Source organism: Oncorhynchus masou, chromosome 2 (genome assembly GCF_036934945.1).
Source record: "Oncorhynchus masou masou isolate Uvic2021 chromosome 2, UVic_Omas_1.1, whole genome shotgun sequence".
In the NCBI taxonomy this organism is placed as follows: domain Eukaryota; kingdom Metazoa; phylum Chordata; class Actinopteri; order Salmoniformes; family Salmonidae; genus Oncorhynchus; species Oncorhynchus masou.
Window position 1 is genome coordinate 38779972 of NC_088213.1, and position 16790 is coordinate 38796761.

Below are 16790 nucleotides of genomic sequence, written 5' to 3' on the forward strand. Positions count from 1 at the left end.
TGGAGGGATCATTCCATCCCTAGCAGCGAGGCCCGTTTCCTCTGAGCTCGTGAGACTCTGCTGCTCTGTTGCACATCACTTCCTGCGCCTCTCTGTTGTCAGGATGAACGCCAGGCGGGAGGAGGAGGAGAGGAGGGGCGGTAGGATTGAAGTTTCCACTGTGACATCACTGTTCTGTTGCGCTCTAACCCTGGATCCCTTAACCCTAACAAAAAGTAAGGAACCCTCTCCTCAAACCAACCAAACTATTTCTACCCTCCTCTTCCTCCTCCTGCAGTATTTCCCCATACCTCTATGTCTGTATTACAGAAACAGACTGTTAACAGATCAACTGTGGTCTGATACAGTATGATTGACGAACAAACACAAGGGTTAAATTGCCTACACCCCAAGCCTGGTTTCTTTGTTTAACTGTGTGTTCTAGTGAGTCAGATGTTTGTCTTTGACTGGAGGGGTATCATCTATATCTGTTTATCCTTACTGTCTGTAATGGATATGAATCACCAGCATCTTCCTGTGTTTATCAGCACTCTGCTCCTCTCTCATTTGTCTCTGCCTATCTCTACTTTCATTCTGTCCATCCGACTGCAGCTGTTCAGCTCTAATCACCCCTGTCAGTCTCCTGCAAGAGACTAGAAAGCCCAGTTCTGTGCAGCTTGACCTTCCTTAGCGTGCATACAAGTATGTGAATCTCTATGGTTTGTTTGGGTATGTAGCCTACATGTAATTGACTTGAAATATCCCTGCTGCCCACAAAGGACTATGCCCAGTGAAACAGCTCAGATGTACCTGTCTTGACCTATCAGCACTCTGCTCCTCTCTCATTTGTCTCTGCCTATCTCTACTTTCATTCTGCCCATCCGTCTGCAGCTTTTCAGCTCTAATCACCCCTGTCAGTCTCCTGCAAGAGACTAGAAAGCCCAGTTCTATGCAGCTTGACCTTCCTTAGCGTGCATACAAGTATGTGAATCTCTATGGTTTGTTTGGGTATGTAGCCTACATGTAATTGACCTGAAATATCCCTGCTGCCCACAAAGGACTATGCCCAGTGAAACAGCTCAGATGTACCTGTCTTGACATGTCAGTATTCTATAATTATTTTGCATTTCTATGCTAATATTCCCACCTGATTCACCAAGAGATTGATTACCCTTCATAGTGACTGATGAGGATCACCTCCGCTGGCAGAGCACAGTGGGGGGCATTGCCGAAAAACTCCCCATCAGCATGATCATTTCCAGTACAGTAGCAAGCCCCCCCATGGGTCTCCCCCTGTTGACCCCTTCAAAACTCTAGTAGTGGCCCCATGAAGTGTGAGTTAAAGGCTGCCGGTCACAATTACACACTAGCTGCGCTCTCACACACATATTCCTCTGTGATGATATTTGAGTAAGGATACGACGTGTGATAGACGGTGAAACAGTCAGCCCTGAAACGACATAGGCATACACGTAAATAGAGGACACTGGCGGTGATATCATTGGCGCGTCAAGTTAGAGTGCGTCATTGCAAATACTCCTGACTGAAACGGGTTTTCTGAGTCATCATATTCATTTTTTATATTCGGGTTTTATCTCACCACTTAGTGACAGTTTATATTCCCACGTTATACCCTGTAAACTATATGATATGTGTTTTACTAAATTGTCAGAGAGTAAAGAGAACGAACTTGGTAGGCCTATATCGAAACACGCAGAGCAGGTTACATGTTCAATATTTTAAGATGCTTCAAATCTTAGCATTTTCGGTAGAAATATATGGTAAAATGCTGCTCTCACGGTGAATGAGTACCCAATTGGAAATGATGAATAAATGATATGTGCGCAGCTCTTGGAGTTTTACGGTAAAAGGGTGGCTACTGAAACGTGGCTGGTTGAATTTGTGTCTATTTTGTTTGCAGCTCTGATCCGCTCCGTACAGCCCTATACAGTCATTGGTACAGCTCTGAGCAGCGCCAGCCGGACTGGGCAGAACATACCGAAGCCAGTTCTCCGTGAAGAGCGAATCACCTCGGAGGCGTTCGTCACAAATAAAACCACACAGCCAGAAGGCAGCCCATTCTCCGTCGATTCATGGAATTATTGTCAGGTGGCGTAGGTTGCATTTATTACCAATTCAGTTCGATAGTTGTGGCTTCCACCCATCCAGCCTGAAGGTCACAAGCGGAGCTGCTCAGCACCGACCGCCGCGCCCCTTCAGGACTTCGTCACCCAGGTAAATGTTTTGGAACGTTAAATCGTTTAACATGGTGTACATTGTGTGTATAACATGGTGCAAATCATGTGTATATTGAGCAATTGTTTGAGGTGTTGCTTTTACCAAGTTGCATTGCTTGCAACATGGATGTTATTAGATGATTCTATAATGCTATTTTGTTTAAAAGCCTACTGCAACTATGTCAGCCTGTTTTAATTAATTATGCATATGGAAGGAATATATTTTGGGAAGGTATGCTTGTTATTGTAAATGTATTTGTAGTGTATATATATATATTTTTTTCTTTTCTTTTCCATTATGCATCTCCAATCGCCAATTGTAGGCTGCATAAACCCCACATGTTACACGTAATAAGACTAACTGTATTTTCCTCTTAGCCTATTCAACATTAAATGGCTATGTTTAACTATTGGCTATACACATTTATAGCATAAATAGTTGACGAGTATGGCTTTGGGCTGATAGTTTCTCTTCTCTACATTGGATAAGAACCTATTGATTGAGAGTGGGCGATTGGCGGTAAGCAATGTACACAAAAAAGCGCGTGCCCGCGTTGTGTGTGTGGAGATAAAGAGATATTTAACATTCATGTTTTACAAACATGTTATAGGTTGGTATTTATATAAAATAATGATGGACTTAATTCATAATAGAGCTAAATAATTCAGATTTAATTCATGTTGTCTACATGTGAAATTAACAAAATGCTGAGGCCTGTTATAACATTTTGGATTAATAGATAAACCAAGACTTAAAGTAGACCTATGTAATTTGGTGACATTTAGCAAATTCCACTGACGGTGTAATAACAACTCAATAATGTGGAGTTTCCCGGCACCTTGTAAATCCCAAGACAATTAGCCTAATTAAAGTGAAATTGTACCTTTTTAGTATGTTTCTCTTGCAGATAAACGGGCATGTTTCACCCGGCTAATGAAACCGTGTCTCCTCTTATCTCGCTGTCCATAAATAAAGTCCTCCAGAGCGGATAATAAATTAGCTTGATAAGTATGTTCAACAGAATGCTACATTTCTGGCACGAGTGAGGTCCACAGTGGTTGTTTTCTGCAGTAGTTATCTTTAGTAAACCGCTTTGAGATATAGATGACAGTACAATGATTTATTAACCTGTAGCCGGGAAATCAAATTATTCGATATAAATTATTCTATAGGCATAGTGGGCGTAAACATTGTATTGCGACTGCGTGTGGCGCGCGCAGGGGAGGAGGTATGTGGCCTAATGAACAAATACCATTTATTTTATAGGAAAGTAGAAATCATCAATCATGCAGTAGATTTCTAAGAGGAGATGAGGGGCAACATGTCAGACATGGCCTTGCAGAGTTGCCTTGCGTCCTACGTGAAGTTCCAGGGATCGTTCCACGTCTCTGTGCACACACAGCTGTTTGTTGTAACACACGACCCGCTGTCGGGGTTTGTTTGCGTCATAGCTGAACTCCCGCTGGGAGAGTGATTATTGATGTGTTATGAATGATGCAGAGACATGATTATATTACAATGTTTGTATATCCTACTGTTGTGCTTCTGATGTGTGTGTGCGTGCGTGAGCGTGGCTCAGCTGTCAGGTATAGAGACAGACTGTTTTTTTCCAACGCTAACCCGGTGGGACATCAGATCTATTGGAGCCACACTAAACAATAGTTCAATTTCGAGAAGATCAACAATGAGGAGAGAAGTCAATGCAATTCATCTGGAGCAGCGCTACCGCAGAGACAAAGGGCACTTTCTAGCACTTTCTCTCCTGGCTGCTGCACACTGAATCATTCTATCAATTCCAGGCCTTGGCTGCCTGGCACAACTTGCATGCCAACCGGTGATGTCTTCATGTGGGCATCAATACTTTGTTCTGCTCCAAAAAGTAAGAGGAGGGATGACAGGCAGGCCAGTAGATATCACACTACTTTAGCCAATAGCCTCACCCACATCACCACCATTATCTCCTCCCTGCCATACTGAACATTAGGAGTATGGCACGGCACTCATGAATCTTCTTAGGATACATCTATGACTGTGGATCTGCCTGCATTCACTCTTTCACTCAGGGTTCTCAACAACTACGGAATGGACAGGTCCGTCCGTGTTCATTGATTTATGTAACAGCAACCCTTCACATGATACGGTCTCTCTGACTCACCCCCTCTCTCTCTGTCTGTCTCTCTCTGCCGGTGCTACCGTCATGGACCGCTCATTGGTGTTTAGCAGAGCTGGGTGTGTGTATATTAGAGAATGGCAGGTCCAGGGTCAGTGGTTCAGAGGGGTATTTTACAGTGGTGTCTATGGTATTTTACAGTGAAATTTCATCACTTTGTTTCCAACTGTCTGCTGTTATTACAGACAGCCAAACGTGCAATTAAACTCAGACAGTGTGGGCTCTGGGTATAGGCAGTTAACTCCCTCTGAATACACACACACACACACACACACACACACACACACACACACACACACACACACACACACTGGATTGGGTTCTGGGAGATTACAGGAGTAATGGGGAGGCACATCTGTCCTCCCACTCCAACGGTCCATGTTTGCCCCTCCCCCCTCCCCCCCTGGTCTTTTGCCAGAGGTGGTCATGTTGTGTGTCTGTGTTGGTGTGTATGCTGGCAGAGATGGCGTACACCGTACATGTTCCCCTGAGGGTGAAGGCTGACTGTGCTGTGCTATGCTGCAGTGGGTTTAGTAGCGTTCTGTATGATCGATATGCTCCTGTCTTACTGTGAAATGAGTCAGAAAGGGCAATGTGGAGCCGGACGGCTGCTGTTGCTATGGCGGGAAGAAGAGTACACAGTTGCTATCTAGGGAAACAATGACTTGTGTGTCAATGTCACCACGCCTGTGCTGTTTTCTGGGAGCTTTGGGCTGATTTGTATCCACATACATTATCTGTGTAATATGTTTGTGTGGACATGCGTGTGGGTATGGAAGAGAAAGAAAAATATAGTATTTTTCGGTTCCTCTTTGTGTAGTTTTGAGAAGTTCTTTGTGTGTAGACGTGGTGTGTGTCTGAGAGAGAAGGCATGTGTCTGAGAGAGAGAATATACTGTAAAGGACCACATAAATCATTCAGAACATTATGTGCTGTGCGATGAGGGCGGTGCAGGAGCTAAGCTATGTGCTTTACTGTAAGTTAGAGTGCAAGTGCATGGCATACTATACAGTACACACCACATTACCATTTTGTGTGTTCTCTGAGAGAGAGGGGTTCATATATATACGTTCATACTAGCCGGGAGGGGGGGGGGGGGGTACTGTATGTGTGGCAGTAACCAGAACCTGGAGACAGAGGGAGATGGACTGGGTTTGAGAACGATGGCGATACATAGAGTAGGATGATAGATGGACTGAGGTTGAGAACGATGGGGATGCATATAGTAGGATGATAGATGGACGGAGGTTGAGAACGATGGGGATGCATAGAGTAGGATGATAGATGGACGGCGGTTGAGAACGATGGGGATGCATTAGAGTAGGATGATAGCTGGACGGCGGTTGAGAACGATGGGGATGCATTAGAGTAGGATGATAGATGGACGGCGGTTGAGAACGATGGGGATGCATTAGAGTAGGATGATAGATGGACGGCGGTTGAGAACGATGGGGATGCATTAGAGTAGGATGATAGCTGGACGGCGGTTGAGAACGATGGGGATGCATTAGAGTAGGATGATAGATGGACGGCGGTTGAGAACGATGGGGATGCATTAGAGTAGGATGATAGATGGACGGAGGCTGAGAACGATGGGGATGCATTAGAGTAGGATGATAGATGGACGGCGGTTGAGAACGATGGGGATGCATTAGAGTAGGATGATAGATGGACGGCGATTGAGAACGATGGGGATGCATTAGAGTAGGATGATAGATGGACGGCGGTTGAGAACGATGGGGATGCATTAGAGTAGGATGATAGATGGACGGCGGTTGAGAACGATGGGGATGCATTAGAGTAGGATGATAGATGGACGGCGGTTGAGAACGATGGGGATGCATTAGAGTAGGATGATAGATGGACGGCGGTTGAGAACGATGGGGATGCATTAGAGTAGGATGATAGATGGACGGCGGTTGAGAACGATGGGGATGCATTAGAGTAGGATGATAGATGGACGCGGAGGAATGTCTCTGCCATAAAGTGCTCACCTTCCACATGCTCCTGACGTGGAAGTCATCTGTTTGAATACAACGCCCCTTCAACAACAATATGAGCTACCATAACCAAACCTTTCACATGCGTGCGCAGATATGATCAACGTTATAAAATAGACTGCCAGCCGTTTGAGTGGTGCAAGTGATTTAGCCTATAGATTGAACAGACGGACGGACATACAGACATGTACTGTAGACAGACAGTGTTTGTGCAGTATGGTTCCAGTGGAGACTAGCTGACTTGCTGTTCACTGTTGCTGCTGTTGCATCTGGGGACTGGAGCTGGGAGAGAGCAGGGCATTGTGGGAGTAGTCTGGTTCTAGTTGGTTGGCTCTGGCTCCAGCACGCAGCCAGGGCCCAGCCACGCTATGACAGCAGAGAGAGAGAGAGGAAAGGAGAAAGAGAGGGCCTGTAATTAGCACCAGGGCCCAGCCACGCTCTGACAGCAGAAAGAGAGAGAGGGAAGGAGAAAGAGAGGGCCTGTAATTAGCACCAGGGTCTGGCTGCCGCATTCCACATCTGTAAATTACAGACTGTAGTGGCCTGCCTACCTGCCTACCTGCCTACCTGCTTGCCTGTCTGTCTGTCTGCTGAGCCGATAGAGCGTCCAGCTCTCTCCCACATTACCTTGTCTTCCCTTCCCTCCACTGGCTGAGCATATCCAGACTCTCTCTCTCTCTCTCTCTCAGTTCAATTTAAGGGACTTAATTGGCATAGGAAATGTCTCTCTCTCTCTGCGTGTGTTCGTCTTGCTATATCCATTTGTGACTCCTTCTCTGTGTGCACAAGATTTCTCTCAATGCTTCCAGCATTTCCCTCTTCTCATTCTCTTCTCTCTACCCTCTCTTCCTGTCTCCATCTCTGCCCCCCCCCTCACTAGCTCTCTCTCGTGTCTGCTTCTGTGTGGTCAGGCCTACTGGCAGGCATGGCTGCGTTGCCTCTTGTTTTTTTTCCACATCACTTCCACAGCCTTTTTCATGCTGTGATTCGGAGTGGAAGGCTCCCCTCCTCCACTCGCCTCCCCGGAGTCTGGGCTTCATTGATTTGTTTTGATTTCAGCAACTTCAGTTCTCCACGCTGGTAGGTCCGGAGCCGGCCCGCACCGTGATGCACGGCAAGACCAGGGACGGCGCGACCATGCAGCAGTATATCTGTTTCCTATGTGTAGTATGACTAGCTTTTCATGTCAGCTAACGAATGCACAGTACATCTCCAGGCTAACTCCGAAGCATTTTTTAAGGGGAAAGGGATTGTGTTACTGTAAAATGAAAAACATTTTGCATATGAATGGATAACATCATCACAGATCAATTAAGTGTGAATGCGCATAAGGGCTCTTCAGAAAGCAAGCAGAGGAAGTACATTTGTGTAGTTTAAATGGGTGTGGGTTTTTTTAGGCTGGGGAAAGGAACATTTGTGAGTGTGTGGATTGGTGAATCTGTGAGTAAGAGTGAGAGCCTAGTCCCTTGTGTCTGTGTGCATGTCCTGTGTGCTCCCCCGGTGTGCCGCGTCCCCGGAGTGTGTCCCCATGTGTCCTCTGTGCGTCTCCGTGTCTGAGGCTGAGGCGGTGCTAATGGGATAGCTGTCTGTCCTGATGGATGAGACCTGGCCAGGCTGAGATGGTGACCCTGTCGGGGGGCTGTGGTGGTTGTCTGTGGAGCCAGCCAGCCTGATGGAGCACTTGCTCTGATTGGGTGCCACCGAAAGTGAGCTCACAGGGACCACTCCGCACCCGCACCTTACTCATTCTCTCTGTCTTTCAGCTCTCTCTCTCTTTCTCTCAGTCTCTCTCTCTTCCTTACTCTCTCTCTCTCTCTCTCTCTCTCTCTCTCTTCCTGACACTGTCTCTCTCTTCCTGGCACACACACATTCTCTCTCTCTTCCTGACACTCTGTCTCTCTCTTCCTGACACACACACTCTCTCTCTCTCTCTCTCTCTCTCTCTCTCTCTTCCTGACACTCTTGTCTCTCTCTTCCTGACACACTCTGTCTCTCTCTCTCTCTCTCTCTTCCTGTCTCTCTCTTCCTGACTCTCTCTCCATTTGACCCTGGCCTGTACTACTAGTATATCTTCTTTGATGGATGGCAGAATAGTACCCAGTTCCCAGCGACTATCACTGTCCCACAGTTCAACAGTCTCTCTGACAGTGGATATGCTGAAAAGTGTTTTCCAGCAGAACGTTGCTGGAGATTCAGTGATGTTATGTGATTACCTCCAGTGCTTTAAAAAAATACAAAAATATAATGTTGTATTGCCACATACCGGAAAGGTGCAGTGAAATGTGTTGTTTTACAGGGTAAACCACAGTAGTACCGCGCCCCTGGAGCAAATTAGTGTTAAGTGCCTTGCTCAGGTGTTTGAACCAGCGACCTTTCGGTTACTGGCTCACCGCTCTAACCGCCAGGCTACCTGCACTGTGTAACAGTCACAGGTGTTTCACCTGCTCTGTAAGGATGTCATCACCAGGAGTAATGTCAACTATATGGACATGGAGGATGTCATCATCAGGAGTAATGTCAACTATATGGACATGGAGGATGTCATCATCAGGAGTAATGTCAACTATATGGACATGGAGGATGTCATCATCAGGAGTAATGTCAACTATATGGACATAGAGGATGACATCACCAGGAGTAATGTCAACTATATGGACATAGAGGATGTCATCATCAGGAGTAATGTCAACTATATGGACATGGAGGATGTCATCATCAGGTGTAATGTCAACTATATGGACATGGAGGATGACATCATCAGGAGTAATGTCAACTATATGGACATAGAGGATGTCATCATCAGGAGTAATGTCAACTATATGGACATAGAGGATGTCATCATCAGGAGTAATGTCAACTATATGGACATAGAGGATGTCATCATCAGGAGTAATGTCAACTATATGGACATGGAGGATGTCATCATCAGGTGTAATGTCAACTATATGGACATGGAGGATGACATCATCAGGAGTAATGTCAACTATATGGACATAGAGGATGTCATCATCAGGAGTAATGTCAACTATATGGACATAGAGGATGTCATCATCAGGAGTAATGTCAACTATATGGACATAGAGGATGTCATCATCAGGAGTAATGTCAACTATATGGACATAGAGGATGTCATCATCAGGAGTAATGTCAACTATATGGACATGGAGGATGTCATCATCAGGTGTAATGTCAACTATATGGACATGGAGGATGACATCATCAGGAGTAATGTCAACTATATGGACATAGAGGATGTCATCATCAGGAGTAATGTCAACTATATGGACATAGAGGATGTCATCATCAGGAGTAATGTCAACTATATGGACATAGAGGATGTCATCATCAGGAGTAATGTCAACTATATGGACATGGAGGATGTCATCATCAGGTGTAATGTCAACTATATGGACATGGAGGATGACATCATCAGGAGTAATGTCAACTATATGGACATAGAGGATGTCATCATCAGGAGTAATGTCAACTATATGGACATAGAGGATGTCATCATCAGGAGTAATGTCAACTATATGGACATATCAGCTCCTTTTTTTACAGGCACTGAAGGGGGTGTTTACTATGATACTGGTATGATCTGTTCCACTTCTATGTGTCCATGCCTTTATCTGGATGGATGGACAGATCCCAAACTGCTGATCCAGGATCTGTGTCCTCGCTCAAGCCTTTGGTAAACAAGATGGCAAATACTGTTCCTGAATCAGAGCTTAGGTACTCTCAGCACACATCAGCCCAGAGGGACAGCAGTTGTACTCTGAGCCTGGTTCATTCTTACATCCTGTGTTCCCTCCCTCAACGACTGAAGAGTGGATCTCCTGAGTGCTCTGAAGCATTTACAGAGGATCAGGCTCAACTTGAATCATTTATCCTGTTGACACAGAGATGCAGCCGTGTGTGTGTGTGTGGGGGGGATATATGTTTGTGTGTGTGTGTGTGGGGGGGGGGTTCTGTGTGTGTGTGTGTGTGTGTGGGGGGGGTTGTGTGTGGGGGGGGTTGTGTGTGTGGGGGGGGGGGGTTCTGTGTGTGTGTGTGTGTGTCTTTGTGCTATGAATGCACTCCACACACTTTAACTCCACAATGTTGTAGCTTTTCTTTCTTACAACTTCGTCTCTCATCTTTTCACCTTGGCCATGTATTCCCAGATTCCTTTCTGCATGGTTCACGGCCCCCTGCATGTCTGTCTGACTGTCATGTTTTGCAAGCGCCTCTCTAAATGTCTTTAACTATAGCCTTTTTCTGAGAGGAGGCAAGTTCAGCCCATCGTTTCAGGTAATTGTGTTTACGAGATTTTTGTTTTCTGTATCATTTTGGCTCTTCAAAGTAAATGTTTTCCTTCCCTGCTCTCCGTCTCTAGCCTGTGTGTGTGTGTTTATTCAACCTTGAGTTTAACAGGGAGTTATGCTGTGTGCGTGTGTGTGTGTCTGTCTGTGTCTGCCTCAAATTGTATCTTCCATCACAAACACGAGGGCGGCGCCATACTCATAGTGCCCCCACCTTGTCATCTGTTAGAGAATGTGACAGCAGACCTACAGTCTGGTGAGTTATCTGACGTTCACACTGAATTCACATTGTGTTCACATTAAACTTACATGTCAGCAGAATGGGGAAGCTGTGTGTTGGCCCGTGATGAGTAGAGGTTTTGATATGCTATTCTGTGCATTGAAATATTTCGATGTGTTTACAACAGATTGTTTCCTTCGAAGAGGACAAGTGCCCTTTCCCTTTCTCTTAAATTCTCCATTGGAGTTAGTATTTATTGTTGCCAAGTGTAGTCCTGGTTCTGTAGAGGTCAAGGGAGGTGATGTACCCTTATTTACACCATATATGAGTTGGTTTCCTCATCTGTTGTGGAGCTCAAACCTGCTTTTCCAGACCTGCCACTCCGCTCTGCACTACTTCTCTGCTGAGAGAAACACAACCTGTGTTCTACTGCCTGTGGAAAATATGTACTCGGCCTCTCTCTCTCTCTCTCTCTCTCTCTCTCTCTCTCTCTCTCTCTCTCTCTCTCTCCACTTAGAAGCAGTCAGTGACATCACACCTCTCCTGACATCTCTCAAGGTCTCATTCTTAGACACTTCCATCCGGTGTTGTTCAACATGTGAGACTGCCAGCAAGATCGGAGAGTGTGTACTGTATGTCTGTGAGAGAGTAGATTTCTGGCAGTGATTGAGTGTATGTGTCTCATCAGCAGAAATACATTGAATATTGACTTTCAGGCAGTAAAGCTGAGCGGTGTGTAAACACATTGTATAGTAACAAGGGCGCGCTCTGTGAGTATCCATTTAGAGACAATGGATAACATGCCTCCATTGACCATCTAGTGAGCCATCCCCCTATAGAGCACCACAGATTAGCCTCCGTAGCAGTGTCATCACTCTGTCAACCCTGTCCCGTGATCTCTCACACACTGACCTGGCTCCCTGCCTCTAAACAACTCTCTAAAAGAGAGGGAAAAAGAGAGGAAGAAGTCAGGGCTGGTTCTGTGGCTCCATATTGACTTCCTGGTCTCCACGGTCTCCACAGCAGGGAGCCTAGTGGCTAGAGCGTTGGACTCTTAACCGAAAGGTTGTAAGATTGAATCCCCGAACTGACAAGGTAAAAATCTGTCATTCGGCCCCTGAACAAGGCAGTTAACCCACTGTTCCTAGGCCGTCATTGAAAATAAGAATGAATTCTTTAACTGACTTTGCCTAGCTAAATAAAGGTTCAATTAAAAAAATAAACATGAGCCAGACAGATTTGACGGCCCACAACGCCTACACAGCAGTCACCTCCCGCCCTCATCCGTACGCTTAACACAGTCTTTGTCTGCCAACAATGCTGGGATTTGGGGCTGGTCACCCGCTGGTGAGGTAGGGCAATGTCTTTCTTCTCTGTCCGTCTCTGTGTCTGTCTCTGCCTCTGTCTCTTTCACCTCGCTAATGCTAATGTTCCGTTCTCTGTTTGACTGGGAAATAGTCAGTGAAACTTCCAGAGGTCCAAACCTCCAAAAGGATCACCCATGAGGCATATGCGTTCCAGTCAGCTCTTTTCTTTGACAACTTCCAATATTTTCCACTGAGACATTTTTGTAATAATGAATTTTTAGTTCTTGCGTCAGAGATGCTCACAGCTCATTAGCAGCGCTGAAGAGTTTGCACCATGCGGTCAGCAGCACACCTTAGGGAATAGAGATGGACTGACAGGTAACGTTCTTGTTGTTGGTTACTAGAACATTGACTTCTACCTTCCTGCTGTGTGTGTGTGTGACTGCATGAGTGCTGATGTGCTATGGGATTTTATTTTTTATTTAACTTTTATTTAACTAGGCAAGTCAGTTAAGAACAAATTCTTATTTACAATGACGGCCCAGGAACAGTGGGTTAACAGCATTTTTCAGGGCCAGAACGACAGATTTTTACCTTGTCATCAGCTCAGGGATTCGATCTAGAAACCTGTCGGTTACTGGCCCAACGCTCCAACCACTAGGCTACCAGCCGCCCCAATGTGAATGTGTTGAGGCGCGTATTCTCTGATTAGAATCTACTGTTCTGATGCTAATCTGGCCTCATTACATTTCCTCTGCTGCTCTTTGGCTCTCGGGCTCTCGTTCTGTCTCCAAGGAAGTGTGTGTGCATGTCTATCTGTGCGTGTCTATCTGTACACGGATGTGCGTGGCTGGCTGTGTGTGGCTGAGTGTTTTCCTGTCGTGGTACTGGTTGCGTGATTGGCCTTGTGATGGTTAGATATCCGTGTCATACCAGCCCATGGAGATTGAGATGTTGGGAAAACACTAACTATACTGTATCTCTAACATCTAGACATTACATCTGAAGGTATGCCCTCAGTACCCTGCTATTCACCATTACTCACCAGTCTGGCTGGCCTTGTCTAGCTGAGGGATGTTGCCCCAGACAGCCCCGAACCACCAGGCATGAACAGGCCTCTCTCTCTTTCTCTCTTTCTCTCTCTCTCTCTCTCTCTCTCTCTCACACTCACTCACTCACTCACTCACTCACTCACTCACTCACTCACTCACTCACTCACTCACTCACTCACTCACTCACTCACTCACTCACTCACTCACTCAATGTGCTGACATTTTAGTTCACTTCCTTGGGATAGGGGGCGATATTTTGACATCCGGATGAAAAGCGTGCCCAGAGTAAACTGCCTGCTACTCAGGCCCAGAAGCTAAAACAAATAAATAAATCCTACCATTGATTTCAATGGCTAGCACTTTTATAACAGGGCGAAATCGTGCCCGATTGCAGTTCCCAGGGCTTCCACTAGATGTCAACAGTCTTTAGAAAGAGTCTCAGGCTGGTTTTTGGAAAAATGAGCCAGAAATGGTAGTGAATGAGAGTGCGTTCTTTGGTATTTTTGTCTGGTAAAGACAATAACGATTCTCTGTCTTAAATTGTATAATTTATTTGCGTATTAGGGTAGCTAAGGTTTGATTATAAACGTAGATTGACTTGTTTGGATAAGTTTATTGGTAACGTTTGGGATTCATTTTGTATGCATTTTGAAGGAAGGAATGGACTGATTATTGACTGAAGCGCGCCAGCTAAACTGAGTTTTTATAGATATAAAGAAGGTGTTTATCGAACAAAAGGACCATTTGTAATGTAACTGGGACCTTTTGGAGTGCCAAAAGATGAAGATCTTCAAAGGTAAGGCATATATTATATCGCTATTTCTGACCTTCGTGTCGCAACTCCCTGGTTAAAAATGATTTGTTATGCATTTCTATGCTGGGCGCAGTCCTCAGATAATCGCATGGTTTGCTTTTGCGACAAAGCCTCTTTTTTACATCTGACACGGCAGCTGGATTAACAACAAATATTGCACTTGTGATTTCATGAAAGTTTAATATTTATAGTTATCTAATTTGAATTTGGGGCTCTGCCATTTCACTGGAAGTTGTCGAAATGGGAGCGTCCCACTGATCCGCAATAAGTGTTTGATATAGATATGTAGCTACAGCATAATAGAATGTGTGTAACACAAAAAGTATGCATGTTGATGATGTCAGGTCCAGGATATTGTGTGTCCTCCCATGAGCTCTCTGTGGCTCCACTCGTACTCTGTGTTTATTCTTAGTCCAGTACAAGATGATACAGTTAAGAGGCATTACACACACACACACACACACACACACACACACACACACACACACACACACACACACACACACACACACACACACACACACACACACACACAGAGAGAGAGATAGTGTAAACCGTTCCTCCCTCTTTCTCTCTCTCCCACAGTCTCTTGCTGGCAGCTGTTTGTCTTTGATGTTTATTCACAGGAGCGCTGTTAAGGAGACCCTGGGAGTTGGGGCCTGCCTACCACTTTGTTAGAATTCCTCACTTCACCGAGGCAATTACACAAAAACTCAGCAACCTAATGATTTAAAGTCCCCAGAAAGCATTGCAGGCAAACTGCTAGGTTATGGCGTATTATGTTTAAAATCTAATAACTGTCTCTTAGATGACAGCAACTGCTCCTTTTCCTCTCAATTTGCCCGAAGGGCTTCGATTAATAAAATATGTATTTTGTTTTTCTTCAGTGATCCCACATACTGTAGATGAGAAGTTTTGTTTGTTAGAGATAGGAGAACGATTAGAGTGTTTTTGTGGAGACGGTCATGCCAACAGCCTTGTGATGGACTGTGTGGGGGTATGTGGAGGATGTGGGTGAAGAAGGAGGGGGAGAAGGACCTGGCCTGGCTCCAATTTGGACGAGGGCTTGACCAAAAGGCTCTGGGTTGTGTTAGAAATTAGACACCGCTTCAGAGATTAAGCCCTGTGTGCAAACGTCCGAATTCAGACACACACACACGCACAAGCACACACACACCCACACCCTCAAGGCGCCAGTCTCCCTGTAAGGTCTATGAGCTGTTCTGTTTTTTGTCCCTGGTTTGGCAGATGTTATTCATTGCGTTGAATGGGGAGAGAAAGGGGCTGATATTTTGACAGTGACTGAGGCACTGATTCTGAGGTGCAGTGTTCCCTAGACTTCTGCATAGTTACCCCACTATGTTAATGGAGTGGTGCGCGTGTGTGTATGCATGCATGTGTGTGTTGTAGGCAGTGTGTGTGTGTCGCAGGCAGTGTGTGTGTGTCGCAGGCAGTGTATGTGTCGCAGGCTGTGTGTGTGTGTGTGTGTGTGTGTGTGTGTGTGTGTGTGTGTGTGTGTGTGTGTGTGTGTGTGTGTGTGTGTGCGTCACAGGCAGTGTGTGTGTGTGTGTGTGTCGCAGGCAGTGTGTGGGGGTGTTGAGGGACACAGGAGGTTGGTGGCACCTTAATTGGGGAGGACAGGCTTGTGGTAATTACTGGGAGGAATCAGTGGAATGGTATCAAACACATCAAACTCATAGTTTTCCGGGTGTTTGATGCCATTCCATTTGCTCCGTTCCGGCCGTTATTATGAGCCTCCTGTGTTGAGGGGAGAGTACAACCTAGGGCAGCACAGCAAGGGTGAAAAGATAATGTAGCATCAAAGCTCTTGTAGCTCTACCTCCCTCGGTGACCCCTCTCTCCCTTTTTTTCTCTCTCTCTCTCTCTTTTCTCCATCCCCTTTCTGTTCCAGTTATTGCTATCCCATTTCTACCTGCATTGCCTCCCACCTTCTCTCGGCTTGGTCAAGACAAACGGTTCATTTTGCAGGAGCAGCAGAATCCACATCTCAAGGGGTCAGCAGTAGATTTGAGCAGCTTTAATAGACATCTCTGTATTTATTAAGGCTGGCTTATTGTCTCAATGGATGCTTGGTGAGCTCTTCTATCCCAGTGCAGTGGAAATCACATTCTCTATGTTCTGTCGCTTTACATTACTTAAATAGAAATGCCATCAGAGAGTCAAATGAAAGAACCTAAAAGGGTTATTCGGCTGTTCCCATAAGAGACCCCTTTACACAGACGGTTCTACCTGGAACCAAAAACGGTTCTCCTGCGGAGACACCCGAAGAATCCTTTTTTTCTCAGAGTGTATCATCTGTGGATTGCTTGTGACAGAAAACATTGTAAAATATAAATGTGATTGTGTGCTGCAAAATTGTGTTATGATGAGTTTCAAGTCACAAAAAAACGAAGAAATACAAAACAATGGTGTGATGATGCAATGGCCACGCAAATAAATAGCTTGGTCAAAAGTAGTGCACTACACAGGGAATATCGTGCCATTTAGAACACAGGGTTAGTGTCTGTAACCTGGTCCCTACCTGTGTTTTCTTCCCACACCCCTCTGCTGGTAATGACCTGAGGGTGTGTTTTCACGGCACTGAAAGGGTCAGATGGCGATCTGTGTGTGTGTGTGTGCTTTCACTGCAAGGGTTAACAATGTTTATCAGCTCCCAATGCACCCCAGACTCCATGTCCAAAAACACTC

The 16790-nt window shown here is 45.5% G+C and overlaps 1 protein-coding gene across 2 annotated transcripts in view; it reads left to right on the forward strand.

The window, feature by feature from the left end:
- Positions 1-1881: 1881 nt before the first annotated feature.
- Positions 1882-16790, forward strand: part of LOC135504707 (docking protein 4-like) — a 54601-nt gene continuing 39692 nt past the window's right edge. The window contains exon 1 of one of the 2 annotated variants that reach the window (XM_064923515.1): positions 1882-2214. The gene's annotated coding sequence lies outside the window, so the exon portion shown is untranslated. The remainder of the gene's footprint in view (positions 2215-16790) is intronic. The other variant, XM_064923504.1, reaches the window with a different exon arrangement.